At 44.3% G+C, this 20,653-nt stretch overlaps 1 non-coding gene across 1 annotated transcript; it reads right to left on the bottom strand.

Moving 5' to 3' along the window:
* Window positions 1–205: 205 nt before the first annotated feature.
* Trnas-gga (transfer RNA serine (anticodon GGA)) lies at window positions 206–287 on the bottom strand. Its single transcript has one exon. It is a non-coding gene; the product is annotated as a tRNA-Ser (tRNA).
* Window positions 288–20,653: the final 20,366 nt, after the last annotated feature.

The following is a 20,653-nucleotide window of genomic DNA, read 5'->3' as shown; positions in this document are numbered from 1 at the left end:
GGCTGGGAGAGGTTGCGCGGTGGGGTATGGCAATGCTAGCGCATTGCTGCCACCGCAGTATGAGATGGTGTTGGTAGTGCCATCGGGTTGAGTAGCAACGACGAAGATTGCACCGGCAGTTTGTTGTCGAATTTTAAAACGAACAGTCGCACCGCTCTTCAACGGCGGATTCCATTCAGCCGTTTTCGGCTGGAATACGACATGGCGCAGTCGGTAGGATTCGAACCTACGCTCCCAAAGGGAATCTGATTTCCAGTCAGATGCCTTAACCGCTCGGCCACGACTGCGAGAAAAAGGGGGAGTTTTTTGTCGAATTTTAAAACGAACAGTCGCACCGCTCTTCAACGGCGGATTCCATTCAGCCGTTTTCGGCTGGAATACGACATGTCGCAGTCGGTAGAAATAGTGTTTGCTTTTATTTTTGTAACTAGCGCATGAAAATGGTGCTTGCCACATCCATTAATGTGCTAGTTACTAAATGGTAAGTATGCTCTCATTTTATGTTGTGGATTTCGGAGCGAGCAGGTCTCCGAAATCATAGAATAAAAACCGAAGCGAGCAGGTCTTCGAGTGTTTTAAAACATGATCCCGGAGCAAGCAGGTCTCCCGAGGATCGAATAAAGATACCGGAGCGAGCAGGTCTCCGCGGGTGTTTTTGTTTATTCCGGAGCGAGCAGGTCTCCGAGGCATTTTTTGATTAGTCCGGAACGAGCAGGTTTCCGAGGCATTTTTTGTTTTTTCCGGGGAGGGCAGGTCTCCGAGGCATTTTTGTTTATTCCGGAACGAGCAGGATTCGAGGCATTTTTTTTTGTTTATTCCGGAGCGAGCAGGTCTCCGAGGCATTTGTTTTTTTTATTCCGGAACGAGCAGGTTTCTGAGGCATTTTGTTTATTCCGGAACGAGCAGGTATCCGAGGCTTTTTTTTTCCGGAACAAGCAGGTTTCCGAGGTAATTTTTTGGTTATTCCGGAGCGAGCAGGTCTCCGAGGCATTTTATTTTGTGAATGTGAGCCGACCTTCGAGGCATTTTTTTTTTGTTTATTCCGGAACGAGCAGGTTTCCGAGGCATTTTTTTTTGTTTATTCCGGAACAAGCGGGTTTCCGAGGTATTTTATTTTGTGAATGCGAGCCGACTTCGAGGCATTTTCGTGTTTATTCTGAAGCGAGTAGAACGCCGAAGCATATTGACGTAGGACTACGTCTGTGTGTTCTATACAAGAGTACACTTTGTGAATGTGAAGCACTCCGAGGCATTTTTGTTTATTCCGGAGTGAGCAGAACTCCGAGGCATGTTGACGTAGGACTACGTCTGGGTATTCTATAGAGGACCACACTCTGCGAATACAGAGCACGACTCCGAGAAAAATTTTGTTTATTCCATTTTCTGTTCGTTCCGGAGCGAGTAAGAATCCGAGGCATTTTATTTTGTGAATGCGAGTAGAACTCCGAGGCATGTTGACGTCGAACTCCGTCTGTGACCACTTTGCAAATGCGAAGCAGGATTCCAAGACATTTTGTGTTCATTCCGTAGACGTAGGACTACGGCTGTGTATTCTATAGAGGAGTACACTTTGCAAATGTGAAGGACTCCGAGGCATTCTCGTGTTTATTCCGGAGCGAGTAGAACTCCGAGGCATGTTGGAGTAGGGCTTCGTCTGTGTATTCAAAAGAAGAGTACACTTTGATAATGCAAAGCAGGACTCCAAGGCATTTTGTCTTCATTCCGGAGCGGGTAAACATCAGAGACATTTTGACGTAGGACTGCATCTGGGTATTCTAAAGAGGAGTACACTTTGCGAATGCATGGCAAAATCCCGTGACATTTTTTGTTTCTTTTTCGGAGCTAGTAGAACTTCGAGACATGTTGACGCTGGACTACGTCTGTGTATTATGTGGAGTACACTTTGTGAATGCGAGCCGACCTTCGAGGCATTTTCGTGTTTATTCTGAAGTGAGTAGAACGCCGAAGCATATTGACGTAGAACTACGTCTGGGTATTCTATAGAGGACCACACTCTGCAAATACAGAGCACGACTCCGAGAAAAAAATTGTTTATTCCATTTTCTGTTCATTCCGGAGCGAGTAAAAATCCGAGGCATTTTGATGTAGGAATACGTCTGTGTATTCTATGGAAGAATACACTTTGCGAATGCGAAGGACTCCAAAGCATTTTTGGTTATTCCGGAGCGAGTAGAACTCCAATGCATTTTGAGGTAGGACATCGTTTGTGTATTCTTTAGAAGAGTATACTTTGCGAATGCAGAGCAGGACTCCGATGCAACTCCAAGACATGTTCGTCTGGGTATTCTATAGAAGGACGTAGGATTACGTCTGTGGCTTCTATGAAGGAATACATTTTGCAAATGGACTCCGAGGCGTTTTTTATTTATTCCAGAGTGAGTAGAACTCCAAAGAATGTTGACGTAGGACTACGTTTGCAAGTTCTATAGAGGATTGCTCTTTGCGAGTACCGAGCAGGACTCCGAGGCATTTTTTGTGTATTCAGAATTGTGCAAGAGCAAGTAGAATTCCGAAGAAAAAAAATTTAAAATGTGCCCCCAATCATAATTAGTTTTTAGCAAAAATATGACGGTACTTAACATATCAAGTTTGTTCTTCTTTGCATTAGATGTTGATGGTATTACAATATTATGAATTGTTTTAATTTATTTTGAAGCAATTTAGGTATGATTTTTCATTATAATGAAATATTTATAAAATTGAAATCATATTCTTACAAAGTTGAAAGAGTAGGGAAGGAGAAAGATGTAGTATTCAGAGCAAGCGGCTAATGATTTTAGTTTGTATAAGTGATTCTAGACTATGAATTGATTCTGCTATTGCGGATTGTACATTAAACATAAGCAATCAAATATACCAATCGTGAAATCACATATTTCGCGTGCCCCAATTTACCGTACAATGTGGCAAGTTTTACATTAGACTTGATTCGAATTCTCAATTTTGCATATGCGCTAATACTGATCTCTATCGTGAAAGAATCTGTGCATGATTGAGTATTTGAGAGTATGGAGAGCAACATATTGAATTTTCTTACGAACTTTGCTTCATTTAAGCGTATGCCAATGAATCGGTAGCTTGTGAGGGGCTGGGAGAGGTTGCGCGGTGGGGTATGGCAATGCTAGCGCATTGCTGCCACCGCAGTATGAGATGGTGTTGGTAGTGCCATCGGGTTGAGTAGCAACGACGAAGATTGCACCGGCAGTTTGTTGTCGAATTTTAAAACGAACAGTCGCACCGCTCTTCAACGGCGGATTCCATTCAGCCGTTTTCGGCTGGAATACGACAGTGTCCAATCTACGAATTACACCGTAACAATGCTAATGCTAATGCTATTGTTAAAAACTTTGTCTTACTCGTGCACTAATAGGACTACTCAAAAACTCGACTTTTCATTTAAATTTGTTTCTGTATATGCAACAAAAAAAAACTTATTTAACATTTCCCAAAAATTACACAAAAATTATTGAAAGATATGGCCAGTGAAGGTGGATCGTGAGAAAAATTCGTTCACAACGGCGGATCCCGGAGCAGCAGGGACTGTGCCCAAGGGCTTGACGACCCTTCCCATGATCACTGCCAGTTGAGGGGCTTGCCCGTTATGTTGTGGGATTTTACAGTGGGCTCTGTTAAACCTCTATAAAAAGCTGCATACAGCGAGTACATCGAGAAGGTCGATTTGACTGCAACCTATTCAATCACCCTCGTCGAGGAATGGTTACGCAACAAGAAGCTACAGCTGGCGCATTGTAAAATGGAGATGACAGTCGTCAACAACCGGAGTTCGGTACAGAAGGCGTCAATTGGAGTTTGCGGATGCGACATCACCCCCCAAGAGCGATAAGCTGATATGCGATATGCTAAAAACTGAAATATTAATATTTCCAATGTTATTCGCATACAATTCCATCTACTCAACTGATTGCGGCAGTACATACGGATGCAGCTGATTAACAACCGTTAAAAGCAGCCAATGCATTTGACAGCCGCATTCGGGCTGCGTTTTCAATAACAATGATCCTTGCGCCATCTCCAATCGATTCCCAAACGCGGTCCCAATTTAAAATACATTGCTGCGGATGTTTACCCACGTATAGAATGACAGCCTCAATATCTATTATCTGTGGTTTAACTAAGAATCACAAATCCAGGTATGCGAATAAGAATGATACCGTTAACTGTAATACCATAAACTTCTCAACTGTTTGAAAACATTCAAAAATGTTTGGTTTGGTTTTAGGTATCTCTAATTCATATCTATCATTCATAAGACTCTTTGCCTTCACAAGATTTGAAGATCATCAAAAATGACAGGCATGGCAGCTGCTCTTTGCCTCACATATTTTAGGGAACTACTTTATTTGCGAATTGATCTCAGTTTTTTTTTCAGTAAACCAAAGTTTCCATGCAACTCCAAAATATCCAAAAAGTTGAAAAGGAGGACATCTGATTTTTATTGCTTGACGACCCCTCCCCATGGCCACTGCGAGTTAGACCGGGACCATCGTCCCTAACCCCTAATCCCAAGGCGTCAAGCGACCCGTGCCGAGGGGATGCATGGCCAGGGGGGTGAAATAATAAGCTAGGCCTTTAACGGAGCCTGTGGGGTACCTGGGCACCCTCCACAGTAATTGTCCCTTACCGCGTCATGCTGGGCTCTGGCGTGGTGGACCTCTTTTTCCGAGCAACTCGTGGGACCAAAATGGAAAACCAAGTCAATTCTTCAATTAGTGGTAGTAGTGTAGGCGACAACCCCTTCGCAAGAGGTGGGTTGTTCAGGTCTCCGCCTAGGAGGCCAGAGGCAATAGTCGGCAGCTCAGTGCGCAGTGCCAGCGTGGGTCACTTAACCTTCATCTCGGCTAAAAAAACGCCGGTAGGGGTTATTGACGGCCCATGGCTTGTGGAGGCGATGAACCGCAAACGCGATGGGCTTTCGGCCTTCGAGGTGGTGACGGAACAGCTGGACGCCATCATCGACTTTGCGTCATCGAAGCATAATATCAGTAAGGACCTCAAGAGGAGCTTGCTGAAACTTCGAAAGTCGATGTTGGACGCCAAGCTGGAAACGGCGGTCGGGACGGCCAAGTGCGAACCCGTAAAATCCGTTGAGTCGAGGTCTACCCAGACTGAGGCCCAAGAATTCGCGGATTTGGGCAAGGTCGAATCGACCGAGGGCGTGCCAGCGAAGACGGTGGTGCCAAAGTCTACCCAGACTGAGGCTCAAGTATTCGCGGGCACGTCAGGGGTGACTGCTCCAACAGAGCAGACACAAAAACGGGGAAACAGTCTCCAGGGGATGAGCTCCCTGGGGGCCGCCCCAAAACGCGGAGGGTTACTACCCCGAACAAGGGTAGTGGGGCTGGGAAGCTGAACCCCGGCCAGGTACCTCCAAAACCGGGGGAGGAAGGCCCTGGAAAGGTCCGTCCACCCAGGAAAGACGGTGGTAAGGGGTTACGGCAGGCTGAGAGCTCTCAGCCGCCCCAGACCAGGGAAATAGAGGGGGATGACGCCTCCTGGACCCTGGTCAAGAACAAGAGGAAACCGAAGACGTCAAGGGCCGAAAAGAAGGCCCAGGCGAATGAGGGTAGCAAGAGATTTAGGGTAGGCGCCAATCGCTCCAGGGGCGATGCCCTGGTCATCACGACGGACGGCTAAGTACTCGGACGTCTTGAAGGCAATGAGGGACTGACGTCAAGCTCGGTGAACTCGGCGCCGACGTACGTCGAATAAGACTTACCCGGACGGGCGAGATGATCCTCGAGCTGAAGCGGGGCGTCACGCAAAAGGGCGCCGCCTAGGCGAGACGGTCAGGGGCACTCACGAGGGAGGTGAATCTAAGGGTTAAAGACCTGGACGAGATTACCGAAGTCGAAGAGCTCGTCACGGCACTGCGGCGACAGTGTGAAGTGGAGGCGTCCACGCAGCCGTTCGGCTACGGAAAGGTGCGGCAGGGAGGCAGGTAGCATTGGTTCGGCTATCTGTAGCAGACGCCTCCAAGGTAGTCAACTTAGGCAGCGTCAAGGTGAGATAGTCGGTGTGCCCTGTGGGCATATACGAGCAACTCGAAGTTTGCTTCAAGTGCCTGGAACCGGGGCACAAGCAATGGGACTGCAAAGGCCCTGACAGAAGCAAGCTCTGCCGACGCTGCGGATTGGAGGGACATTAAGGCACAATGCTGCACGAACCCTCCCATGTGTTTAATTTGTTACAGAATAGCTGTGGACAGCAAGCACCCCATTGGGGGTTCAAAGTGCCCGGCGTTTAAGCGTGCTGCAAAATCACAGTGCAGGTAACGCAGCTAAACCTGCACCGGGGTCTTCTTCTGCAGCTGCTATGCGCCTCCTCGATGGTCGATCGAGAAGTTCGGTCGTATGCTGGATTGTTTGACGGATAACTTGATGGGGCGTAGGCCGGTGGTGATAGCAGGGGACAACGCTTGGACCGTGGAATGGGGAAGCCGTTCCACGAATCAACGGGGGCAGATCCTGCTGGAATCACTGGCCATGTTGGATGTGGATTTGGTCAATGTCGGTACCAAAAGTACCTACAGCTGGAACGGGGCCGAGTCGATTATCGACGTTACGTTCTGGAGCCCTGGCCAAACGAGTAGTACGAACTGGAGGGTAGATGATGGCTACACTCACAGCGACCACCTGGCGGTTCGCTAAAGCATCGACTTTACGACCAGCATTCAGCGGACGGAAGAAGGGCGAGGCCTAGCCCTCGTGTGTGGAAGACATCGTACTTCGACGACGAGGTGTGGGAATGGGAGGCTACTGGCTTACTGGTGGACTCAAGCAGTTGCGAACCTGCGTTGCGCGTGCATATGGGCACGGAGGCTGATGCAGCGAGCACGCACAGAAGAGGAACGTGTTGAACGACGGGTGGCGTTTGTGGCTGCTAGAGCCGCTCAGAAGACTGAGATTGGATCAAGCAAAAAGCCTGCTTCGGTGACGCCGATAGGATCGTAATGGCCAAGACACTAGGGGCGATGGCCCCTACAGAGCGGTCTCCAGAGATGCTGGGGAGGATCATCGCGGGGCTCTTTCCACGTCATGACCCAAGTCTCTGGCCTCACGAGGGAGTCTTCCCTGAATCATGGAAAAGGCAGAGCTTGGTCCGGGGGATCCGTCGGCATGCTTGCCACATGTGATCTGGGCACTACCCCGGACAACCTAGTCCGGAGGATGTGTAAAGATGAAGTTGGCTGGAACGCCGTTTTATCGGCTATCGTCCAAATCGTCTCAGAGCTACACAGAAGGTGGCGCGTGGACTCGGGGTATGGCTGGTTCAGGCGCAAATAAGAGGTAGTCCAAGGGTTCGGAGTCGGCTTCATGGGCCATACCATATCGAACAAGTGGCCGTACGAAGAACAACATGGTATCGTCGCTTTCGCGGCGTCGGTCAACCGGGCGGGTTCTGAGCCCGAGGACGGAAAGGGGTCCTCGTCAAGGCTGGGGCAGGCGTAGGGACCGCGTCGGCAAGTCCCTCTGTGTGTTGGCGAATAGGCCCTATCGCAGAGAGGTCAATTTGGGGTGCACGCGGTATCATCATTCTTGATACCAGTCGTGCAGAGGGAAGCAGGCGCGAAGTCGACCCTTCCCATCTTTCGAGGATATAGGGCGTGGTAAGGCCACCTGGAATACGGGCAATGCGCTGGCACGATATCATGGTGTTCTAAACAAGCAAGTCACGATTTTCGATGCTGCAAGGACACGTAGCTAACCTCGATTGTGCGTTGTGCACTGGCCACCCTTTGAAGCATTACTTTCTGGTTGTACCGAAGGGACGATGGGCTTAGCGTCAATGGAAACGGTTTAGCGGGTCGGGGATGTAGTCTTGCCTCCTTCGTTTGCTGATGGAGGTGGTCCAATTTATGTCGATTGATATGCGACAGTTGACCTTTCAGGCCATCTATCTGTAATGTTTAGTTGTACATCTGATCGACAGCTGTGTATTAAGGTCAGTCTCTGATTATATCCAATCTATGAACATCTACTGTGATTCCAATGCAGATCAGCAAACCATTATCCATTGTTACGTTCCCTATAAATACTGCTGTAATAAACATGCGTGTGAAGTATTATTCGACAGTAACCTCGGTTGTATAGTTATTACAGCAATAAGAAAGAACACCTAGTACTGGACATTAAAGTGACGACGAGGATAAAGCGGTATTGTGATCAAGTGTAATAGTGCATGGTATTGAGTGGAACCCTACCATCTGGCAGTATTGTCTGGTACGGAAGGAACGTTGTGAGCTTGATTGTGAGTCTATTGGTGACTTTGTGCTAGACTGCAGTTACAAACCACGTTTCAATTAATTTGGCGCGCGATACGTTGGTGCGTAAAACATAGTTGTGACGAAATCTGTAAAACCGTTTAAAAGCAAGTACCCTGTAAGCTGCGTGTCTTACCGAGGATTATGTGAAGTAGAAATTTCACGGAAAAGAATTAAAGTTCCTTAAATAAGTTGTGTTACACATTGCCGGTCGAAAAGCGACGCCATCGTAACTTGCTACGATCACGCATGGTTTGCATCGTAGAGTGTGTTTCTAGAAAAAGTATCTATAGTGAATTGGGCTAAAAGTAGCCGACTGCAAAGTTGAAAGAGGAGCGATTTTTAAGAAACAAGCAAGTGGCTAGCTGAAGTTGTTGCTGATTCGCGGAATTGGTGCAGTAGCGCGGTTTGATAGAAGGATATTGGCCGACATTCCTGGATCCAGATACATTACCGGAGGGGTCGTAGGTCGTAGTTTTGTTCCAGAATTGAAAAGGTACGTTACTTTTGTTTTCCCTATTGTCTCGATTAATAGTAGTTTGATCTTTGTTGCACTCTGTGATTGTATTATCAGGTGCAGAGCAATGGCGTTGATCGGAAGCATCGACCCGTACGTGCCAGGTTCGTCTTTTACAAATTATGTTGAGATGGTTGAGCATTTTTTCTCATCCAATGGTATTGATGCAAATCGTAAAAAAGATATTTTTATTACGCTTGCTGGTATTACGGTTTTCGAAGAGATAAAGCTATTGTATCCAGCCACGGACTTAAAAACCCTTTCATATGAAGATATCACCAAAAAATTGAAAGAAAGATACGACAAAGTTGATTCCACCATCGTACTTCGTTATAAGTTTAGATGTAGGAAACAGAGTCCTTCGGAAACCGGTGAGAATTTCGTACTAGCGGTGAAGTTATTAGCTGAATCTTGTGAATTCGGTACCCATCGAGATGAAGCCATTCGTGACCAACTAGTGTTCGGCGTGTTCGACCGCGACCTTCAGAAAAGACTATTGAATGAAGAAAATTTATCTGCAAAAAGTGCTGAGAGAATAATTAAAAATAGTGAGATTACAGTTTCTCAGGCGCGAGCTATAAACTCCGACGTACCAGTAAATTCAATCATGCACCGTTTGGGACACAGAGAGAATCGCAGTGGTAGGAATTTTGATAGATATTCGATTCGAGGTAGAGAACGTAGCAGAAGCCGTGAATATCGTGGCAGTCGAAAGCCGTATAGAGAAAGTTCACGATCGGGAGATAGATCTGTTAGCCGTGGGAGATATGCGAATTTCATTTGCCATTTTTGTAAAATGAAAGGCCACATACAGAAAAATTGCTACCGGTATAAGAATAGCCAGAAAAATACGGTCAAATTTGTAGAAGACAGTTCCAAGCCGGAACGGGTACACGAGTATTTCAAGCGATTAAACGTGGAGTACAACAGCGAGAGTGATGATTCAGGTGAATATCCGTGTCTTATGGTTGCATCTATCAATAGTATTAGTGAACCTTGTCTCCTTGATGCCAAGATAGAAGGTAAAAGAGTCACCATGGAAGTAGATAGTGGCTCGGCTGTATCAGTAATGAGCAAGAGTGAGTTTGTTAGAAGTTTCAACCATGTTATGTTGAAAAGTTGTAAAAAGAAGTTAGTCGTGATTAATGGCGCAAGCCTTAACGTTTTTGGAAAGGCTTTTGTTACAGTTTTCTTGAATGGAAAAAATGTTCAAGTAGAACTCATTGTTCTAGATGGCGGCCACAACTTCATTTCGCTAATCGGTAGAGATTGGTTGGACATTTTTTGTGTTGGGTGGAGAAGTAAATTTACCGCATGTTTACCTGTGTATAGGGCAGCAGTGCAAGTAGACAAGGATCATATAATAGGAAATATAAAAAACAAATATTCCGATCTCTTTAAAAGAGATTTTTCCAAACCTATTGTGGGGTTTGAAGCGGATTTGGTGCTTCGGGAGGACAGGCCTATATTCAAGAAAGCGTATGATGTACCTTACCGTCTACGCGAAAAAGTACTAGATCATTTAGATACGTTAGAGAAGGATGGAATTATCACGCCAGTGAAGACGAGTTTGTGGGCTTCACCTGTGGTAGTGGTCATTAAGAAAGATAATGACATACGACTCGTCATAGACTGTAAGGTGTCTATCAATAAAGTGCTTATTCCAAACTCGTATCCTCTGCCTACCGCTCAGGATCTTTTTGCCTCTCTGGCGGGATGCAAAGTTTACTGTGCTCTCGATCTTGCGACAGCCTATACACAGCTCAATCTTTCGACCAACTCTAGGCGGTTTGTAATAATAAATACTATTAAAGGACTATATTCGTATAATAGGCTGCCGCAAGGTGCTTCCTCCAGCGCTGCAATTTTCCAGCAAATCATGGATACAATTTTAGAAGGACTTGACTTTGTTTATTGTTATCTTGACGACGTGTTGATTGCTGGAAAAGATTTTACAGATTGCCACCAAAAGCTTTTACTTGTGTTGGATCGTTTAGACAAAGCCAATGTTAAAGTAAATTACAAAACCCGACTTAATCCACCTACAGTGAACGCAACCCTTCTTACACTTTTGAATGGTTGTGTGTGCCCAGTGCATATTACAATTTCTATGCATATGACCTTCAATTGAATATAAAATAACTGATATTATCATGCTTTTATCGATTTCAAAATAAAAACCCAGATTAATCCACCTAGCGGTGATGGTGCCTTTCTCGACCTTCGTAAAATGTGTGTGCTTGAAAATAGATGAGCTAGTAGCTAGGAGTAAAAAAGAAAAAAAATCTTTGTCCGTTCTATGAAAATCGGATTTTTTCAAGCAAAGATGTTGTAGTTCCAGTTGAAAACCGAAAATCATATAGAGGTTGCTAAGCCCGGTGTGAAAATTACGGAAAAACAGGTAACCATTTTATTATCATTGGGGTTCTTCCGCAGAACTCGATGAAAACAACAACAAACAAACTTCAACTCAGTCATCCCACCTGGTGAAATTCATCAAATTTGAAGCCCTGTGACTGGAAATGCAGGTTCGTGAGCAATTGCACCATCTGGGTTAACTGTTCTGACGGCTATTTGTTATTATTTTCATCGAGTTTGGAATCAGCTGGGCTAGCCAATGTGAGCTGTCAGCAATCTCAATTTTGTCCCATTCCCGAATGTCGCAACTGCATCGCGAGTGGTGCACGATTATGGCACAGATGCGCACTACTCGCGATGCAGTTGCAACATCCGGAAATGCGAGAAAATGCGATTGTCGCGAGACCTCGGTTCGGTTTTGAACTTGATCTTCAATATGCTAATAAGAATTTCGACAATTTTTTCCTTTTCTAATCTTTTTGACGTACATACCCATGTTTTATTTTACCCAGTCATATATTTTGAGGATATTACTTTTGGATGTTTGTTAAACTGAAGCTCCGACTACACAAAAAGAAAACGAAAATGTCATTCCCATCGAGCGGAGAGCCATATTTGTTATGATATAAATCTCATGACCGTCCTTCTGCCAAACTCCCGTATGAAGAGGGAGGGAAGCGTATCAGTGTGGAAGCATCCATAGATCGTTTTCGGAGAGAAATTATTCGGTACAACTTTGTTGCACAAGAAAGGCAAATATTATGGCCAATTTCTAAGGTAATAGTCCAATCTGGCCAATTTTCAATAGAAAATAATAGAACAGGATTCCGCGTCCAATGCAATTTGTTGTGAGTAAATCGATCAAGGGTAAGTGCATTAAAAGTGAGCTAGGCTTTTCTACGCGCCTTTTTTAAAACACAAAGTATTTTGGCAATAATTTCTGTGCCCATAGTCCAATCTTCCGAATTTTCAATATAAAACAATACGGCAGGATTCCGCGTCGAGTGGAACTTGTTGTAAGTGAATTGGTTGAGGATAAGTACCAACAAAGTGAGCTAAGCTTTTCGCACTTTTGGTGCGCACACACACACACAGAGACACCATCTCAGTTCGTCGAGCTGAGTCGATTGGTATTTAACACTATGGAACTCCAGGCCTTCTGTAAAAGTTTAGTTTTGGAGCGAACATATAACCTTTTCGTATACTTTGTAGGCAAAAGGCGAAAATGGTGTTTCGGCCATAACTTCCGACCCCATATTTCGATGTGGCCAATGTTCAATAGGACACATTGGGACAGGATTATGCGTCAAATGTAACTTGTTGCGAGCAAATCAGCTAGAGATAAATGCCATGGTCCGATCTGGCCAATTTTCAATAGGAAATAATGGGACAGGATTCTACGTCGAATGCAATTTGTTGCGAGCAATTCGATTGAGGATAAGTGCCTGAAAAATGAGTGACATTTTTGCGCGATTTTTACGTATAAATTTGTATTTGGTCATTACTTCCGATATCATAGTCCGACCTGGCCAATTTTCAATAAGAAACAATGGGAAAGGATTCTGTGTCGAATGCAATTTGTTGCGAGCAAATCGGTTGAGGGTAAGTGCCTGTAAAACGAGTGACATTTTTTACGCGATTTTTACGTATAAATTTGTATTTTGGTCATAACTTTAGATCCCATAGTCCGACCTGGCCAATTTTCAATAGGAAACAATGGGACAGGATTTTGCGGCGAATGCAGTCTGTTGCGAGCAAATCGGTTGAGGATAAGTGCCTGAAAAATGAGTGACATTTTTTACGCGATTTTTTCGTATGAATTTGTATTTTGGCCATAACTTCCGATCCCATAGTCCGATATGGCCAATTTTCAATAGGAAACAACGGGACAGGATTCTACGTCGAATGCAACTTGTTGTGAGCAAATCGGTTAAGGATATGTGCTCGAAAAATGAGTGACATTTTTTACGCGATTTTTTCGTATGAATTTGTATTTTGGCCATAACTTTCGATCCCATAGTCCGATCTGGCCAATTTCAAATAGGAAACAATGGGACAGGATTCTGCGTTGAATGCAGCTTATTGCGAGCAAATCGGTTAAGGATAAGTGCCCGAAAAATGAGTGACATTTTTTACGTGATTTTTTCGTATGAATTTGTATTTTGGCCATAACTTTCGATCCCATAGTTCGATCTGGCCAATTTCAAATAGGAAACAATGGGACAGGATTCTGCGTCGAATGCAACTTGTTGCGAGCAAATCGGTTGAGGATAAGTGCCCGAAAAATGAGTGACATTTTTACGCGATTTTTTCGTATGAATTTGTATTTTGGCCATAACTTTCGATCCCATAGTCTGATCTGGCCAATTTCAAATAGGAAACAATGGGACAGGATTCTGCGTCGAATGCAACTTGTTGCGAGCAAATCGGTTAAGGATAAGTGCCCGAAAAATGAGTGACATTTTTTGAATTTTTTGCGCACACACACACACAAACATACACACACACATACACACACACACACACACACACACACAGACATCACCTCAATTCGTCGAACTGAGTCGATTGGTATATAACACTATGGGTCTCCGGCCTTCTATAAAAAGTTTGTTTTGGAGCGATCATATAGCCTTTACCGTATACTTAGTATACGAGAAAGGCAAAAAGGGATATTTCTGGAAATTTAACAATTTTTAAAAAATACAAGAAGGCTGCAGATTTGATTTGCTGCCTTAAATGGCAATATTACAGCTTCTGTTTAAGCCCGAAAGAGTTCAAATCGGGTCATAGACGGCTGAGATATTGGTGTGACAATTTTTCATTAGTAGTTGAAAATATGTCTCATATTCGTATTTCACAGATATCTCTGAAACCGAATTTCCGATTGCAGAAAAAAATTAATGAATCCAATGACAAAAACATAGCTTTCGTTTAAAGATAAAATCGCACAAATCGGTCCAAGGACGATTGAGATCTTGTTGGGACATATTTTACCAATGTGTGAAGTTGATACGTCTAATGCTTTATGTTCGTATTTCAGAGATATCTCCGGAACCCAATGTCTAATTGCAAAAACAAAATACAATGGGTTCAATGGCAAAGTCATAGCTTTCGTTTAAAGATAAAATCATGCAAATTGGTTTACAGACGGCTGAGATATTCATGTGACATTATTATGTTAGTTTTCTGAAAATGCACTTCATGTTCGTATTTCTCACATATCTCTGGAACCAAATGTCCGATTGCAAAAAAAATTGAACTCGTACAATGACAAAGTCATAGCTTTCGTTTAGTGTTAAAATCGTGCAAATCGGTCCACGGACGGCTGAGATCTTGATGTGAGATTTTTGTAACGCACACACATACGCACACACGCACACACACACATACATACATGTGCTCAGTTCGTCGAGCTGAGTTGATTGGTATATACGACTTGGGTCTCCGAGCCTCGGATAAAAAGTCGGTTTTTCAAGCGATCTTTATACCCTTCTTAGGGTGTAAGAAGGGTAAAAAGGGATATTTCTGGAAATTGGCCAATTTTTAAAAAATACAAAAAGACTGCAGATTTGATTTGCCGCCTTAAATGGCAATATTACAGCTTCTGTTTAAGCTCAAAAGAGTTCAAATCGGGTCATAGACGGCTGAGATATTGGTGTGACAATTCTTCATTAGTAGTCTGAAAATATGTCTCATATTCGTATTTCACAGATATCTCTGAAACCGAATTTCCGATTGCAGAAAAATTAATGAGTCCAATGACAAAAACATAGCTTTCGTTTAAAGATAAAATCGCACAAATCGGTCCAAGGACGATTGAGATCTTGTTGGGACATATTTTACCAATGTGTGAAGTTGATACGTCTAATGCTTTATGTTCGTATTTCAGAGATATCTCCGGAACACAATGTCTAATTGCAAAAACAAAATACAATGGGTTCAATGGCAAAGTCATAGCTTTCGTTTAAAGATAAAATCATGCAAATTGGTTTACAGACGGCTGAGATATTCATGTGACATTATTATGTTAGTTTTCTGAAAATGCACTTCATGTTCGTATTTCTCACATATCTCTGGAACCAAATGTCCGATTGCAAAAAAAATTGAACTCGTACAATGACAAAGTCATAGCTTTCGTTTAGTGTTAAAATCTTGCAAATCGGTCCACGGACGGCTGAGATCTTGATGTGAGATTTTTGTAACGCACACACATACGCACACACGCACACACGCACACACACACACACACATACATACATGTGCTCAGTTCGTCGAGCTGAGTTGATTGGTATATACGACTTGGGTCTCGAGGTCGGTTTTTCAAGCGATCTTTATACCCTTCTTAGGGTGTAAGAAGGGTAAAAATGTAAGTTTTTTGTTGAGGAACTACCCTACTTGGGGCATATTATAACGGAACGAGGTCTTTTACCAAACCCGGAAAAAGTTCAAACAATTCAGGAAGCTAAGTCGCCTTCCAATGCAACTGAATTAAAGGCATTCCTCGGGTTAATAAACTTTTATGGTAAATTTCTTCCCAATTTGTCATCGGTTTTAGGACCTTTGTACAGGCTGTTGAGAAAAGATGTAAAGTTCGAATGGAAAACAGAATGTTCTCAAGCCTTTAGTGAAAGTAAAAAAATGTTACTGAATGCGGATGTTCTAACGCTCTATGATCCAAAGAAACCAATTGTGGTGAGTAGTGACGCTTCTTCGTATGGACTTGGCGGAGTAATTTCGCATATTATTAACGGAGAAGAAAAGCCTATAAGCTTCACGTCTTTCACTTTAAATAATGCACAGAGGTCCCCATACTACATTTAGAAGCTTTGACTGTAGTCTCGACAATTAAAAGTTCCATAAGTTCTTATATGGGCAAAAATTCACCGTATTCACAGACCATAAGCCATTGATTGGTATCCTTGGTAAACCAGGAAGAAATTCGATTTTCGTTACAAGGTTACAGCGTTATATTATGGAGTTGTCTATTTACGACTACGCCATTATCTACAGACCTTCACAAAGAATGGGCAACGCTGACTTTTACTCGAGATTTCCACTTAACGATGAAGTTCCCGGAAGCTTTGAGAAATATAGCATCAAGAGTCTGAATTTTTCTGTGGAGTTCCCTATTGATGTCCCGAGAATTGCTGAAGAAACCTCAAAAGATCAATTCTTGCAGCAGATTATGTTTTACCTTAGGAACGGGTCGGGTGGCCAGAACGATTTGACAAGTGTTTCAAAGACATATATTCCCAACATCAGGATTTAGAGGAGGTTGACGGGTGTCTACTATTTCAGGATCGTGTAGTCATTCCAGCATTGTTGCAAAGAAAGATTTTGAAACTACTCCATGCTAATCACGCTGGAGTAGTCAAAATGAAACAGCAGGCCAGGAGACATATCTATTGGTTTGGGATAAATAACGATGTAGAATCATACGTAAAGCATTGCGATATTTGCATGAAAATGGCAGTTGTTTCGGAAAAAAAATATCTTACTGAGTGGATTCCATCAAATAAACCGTTTGGCAGAGTTCACGCAGATTTTTTTTATTTTGATAAACAAACTTTTTTATTGATTGTTGATAGCCATTCTAAATGGCTAGAAATAGATTGGATGAGATTCGGATCAGATGCAGGAAAGGTTATCAAGAAATTTATCACTCTCTTTTCAAGATTTGGCTTACCTAATGTAGTGGTCACTGACAACGGACCTCCGTTCAATTCAAAACAATTTATTGATTTTTTTGAGAGGCAAGGAATTCAGGTGTTGAAATCTCCACCTTATCATCCGCAAAGTAATGGTCAGGCGGAAAGATTGGTTAGGGTTACCAAAGAGGTATTGAAGAAGTTTCTCATTGATGTTGAGTTTCGGCATTTAGACTTACAAGACCGATTGAATTACTTTTTATTCAATTACCGTAATAGTTGTCTGACTTCCACAGGAGAGTATCCCTCGGACAAGGTTTTATGCTTTAAACCGAGAACATTATTAGATCTGGTAAATCCAAAAAAAAGTTTTAAGCATCCAACGACAGTGGTGTCATCCAATTCAGAGCATGTACAGCCCTTGACTCAAGATACATTAGATCCTTTTGAAAATTTGTTAGTCGGGGACAAGGTGTATTATCGAAACTTTAGAACTAATGAGTGCCAACGGTGGATTGACGCAAAATATATTAAAAGACTTTCTAAAAATATGTTTCAGATCGCGATCGGTTCACACCCGGTGTCGGCCCACAGGGGGCAACTGAGAGTGCCTGCGAGGACTGAACGGCGCAGAGTAGCGCTTCAGCCGGTATCCAAAAGAGGAACGAAGAGAAGCTGGGACCTCTCTGAACAAGATTGGGATCGTTCGATGCCCGAGTCTTCTTACGAAACACCTCCACCGTCTAGAAGCGAAGTCCATCCTGAAGCGCTACGATCGTCATCGGCGCAAGACTCAGTTGATTCAAATCATGGTGAAGATGTGATTGTTAGGCGATCAACACGTATAAAGAAGAAAAAAATAGATAGAGATTATGTGTATTGATGAATTATTCCGTTTTAGCCATTATCTATTAGCATGCATAGAGTTCTGAACAAATTACTTAGGATATACAATTTTTGAAGTAGAATATATTTTGAACTTAAGAGGAAAGGTAATGTAATGTTTAGTTGTACATCTGATCGACAGCTGTGTATTAAGGTCAGTCTCTGATTATATCCAATATATGAACATCTACTGTGATTCCAATACAGATCAGCAAACCATTATCCATTGTTACGTTCCCTATAAATACTGTTGTAATAAACATGCGTGTGAAGTATTATTCGACAGTAACCTCGGTTGTATAGTTATTACAGCAATAAGAAAGAACACCTAGTATTGGACATTAAACTATCAACAATTTGGATTTGGAGTGAACCCTTCGGTGTCTTCCTAAAACACTCAGATTTGAATCAAAATATCTAACATTTCCTCGTTAGAGCAATTTGAAGAAAAAAGTAGTTTTTGTTACACACAATCACGTCGTCAACCACGCAGTCCACGGAGGTTCCGCAAGTCATCTTCCACCTGATCGATCCACCTTGCCCGCTGCGCACCTCGCCTTCTTGTGCCCGTCGGATCGTTGTCGAGAACCATTTTCACCGGGTTACCGACATTCTGGTTACGTGCCCGGCCCACCGCAGTCGTCCAATTTTCGCGGTATGAACGATGGATGGTTCTCCCAGCAGCTGATGCAACTTGTGGTTCATTCGCCTCCTCCATGTACCGTCCGCACCCCACCATAAATGGTATGCAGCACTTTTCTTTCGAAATCTCCCAGTGCGCGTTGGTCCTCCACGAGCATCGTCCAGGTCTCGTATCCGTAGAGGACTACCGGTCTAATGAGCGTTTTGTAGATTGTCAGTTTGGTACGGCGGCGAACTCTATTCGATCGGAGCGTCTTGCGGAGTCCAAAGTATGTACGATTTCCAGCCACTATGCGTCTCCGAATTTCTCTGCTAGTATCATTTTCAGCAGTCACCAGTGAGCCCAAGTACACAAATTCTTCTACCACCTCGATTTCGTCACCACCGATGCAAACTCGCGGTGGGTGGCTCACATTGTCTTCTCTTGAACCTCTCCCTATCATGTACTTCGTCTTCGACGTGTTGATGACTAGTCCGATCCGCTTAGCTTCCCTCTTCAGTCTGATGTAGGCTTCCTCCATCTTCTCAAAGTTACGTGCCATAATATCTATGTCGTCGGCGAAACCAAATAGCTGGACGGACTTATTGAAAATTGTACCACTCGTGTTAATCCCTGCTCTTCGTATTACACCTTCCAAAGCGATGTTGAATAGCAAACACGAAAGACCATCACCTTGCCGTAACCCTCTGCGGGTTTCGAAGGGACTCGAGAATGCCCCTGAAACTCGAACTACGCACATCACCCGATCCATCGTCGCTTTGATCAACCGTGTCAGTACCTTGTAGGCGGCGTTCAGCAATGTGATTGCGCGGTAGTTGCTACAATCCAGCTTACCTTACACCTTCCATCCACTCCTGCGGCAAAACTTCCTCCTCCCAAATCTTGGTAATGACGCAGTGCAGCGCTCTAGCCAGTGCCTCACCACCGTGTTTAAATAGCTCTCCTGGTAGTTGGTCAACCCCAGGGGCTTTGTTGTTCTTCAGCCGGCCAATCTTCTTTGTTGTCCTGCGCGCGTTCTCCCAGGTTCATCACCATACCGCCATCTTCGTCTGCCACATCGCCATTCAGGTGTTCTTCGTAGTGCTGCCGCCTCCTTTGGATCACCTCACGCTCGTTCGTAAGAAGGTTCCCGTTTATGTCCTTACACATATCAGGCTGTGGCACGTGGCCCTTACGTGAACGGTTTAACTTCTCATACAACTTTCGTGTGTTATTAGCGCGGTACAGTTGCTCCGTCTCTTCACGGTCTCGATCTTCCTGCTGGCGCTTTTTCCTCCGGAAAATCGAGTTTTGTCTGTTCCGCGCCTGTTTATATCGTGCCTCGTTCGCCATCGTGCGGTGTTGCAGCAATCTCGCCCATGCTGCATTCTTCTCTTCCACTAACTGCTCACATTCGCCGTCATATCAGTCGTTTCTCTGATCCGGGGGCACCGTGCCAAGTGCGGCGGTTGCGGTGCTACCAATGGCGGATCGAATATCTCTCCAGCCATCTTCAAGAGACGCTGCGCCTAGCTGCTCTTCCGTTGGGAGTGCCACTTCCAGCTGCTGCGCGTATTCTTGGGCTAGTCTAGCGTCTTGTAGCCGCCCAATGTTAAGCCGCGGCTTCCGACTTCGACGCGTGTTGATCACCGTCGAGAGTTTTGAGCGTAGACATACTGCGACGAGGTAGTGGTCGGATTCAATATTCGCACTGCGGTAAGTGCGGACGTTCGTGATGTCGGAGAAGAATTTACCGTCGATTAGAAAGTGGTTTGGTTTTCCGTTTCTTGGTTAGGTGATCTCCATGTGGCCTTGTGGATATTTTTGCGGGGAAAGAAGGTGCTTCGGACTACCATTCCGCGGGAGGCTGCGAAGTTTATGCATCGTTGGTCGTTGTCATTCGATCCGGTCCGATGACCGGTCTATACATTTCCTCCCTTCCTACCCGTGCGTTCATGTCACCGATGACGATTTTGACTTTCCGCAGTGGGCATCCATCGTATGTCTGCTCCAGCTGTGCGTAGAACGCTTCTTTCTCGTCGTCGGGTCTCCCTTCGTGTGGGCAGTGCACGTTGATGATGCTATAGTTGAAGAAACGGCCTTTAATCCTCAGCTTGCACATCCTTGCGTTGATTGGCTGCCACTCAATCACGCGTTGGCGCATCTTACCCAGCACTATGAAGCCGGTTCCCAGCTCGTTGGTGGTGCACAGCTTTGGTAGAATGTAGCCGCTCGATGCATGCTTTTCAACACTTTCTGTCCTGTCCAACAAACCTCCTGCAGCGCCACGACGTCGAAGTTGCGGGGATGTAATTCAT

Source organism: Armigeres subalbatus, chromosome 1, assembly GCF_024139115.2.
Source record: "Armigeres subalbatus isolate Guangzhou_Male chromosome 1, GZ_Asu_2, whole genome shotgun sequence".
In the NCBI taxonomy this organism is placed as follows: domain Eukaryota; kingdom Metazoa; phylum Arthropoda; class Insecta; order Diptera; family Culicidae; genus Armigeres; species Armigeres subalbatus.
The sequence above is the reverse complement of the archived record's forward strand: the minus strand, read 5'-3'. Positions and strand labels throughout refer to the sequence as shown.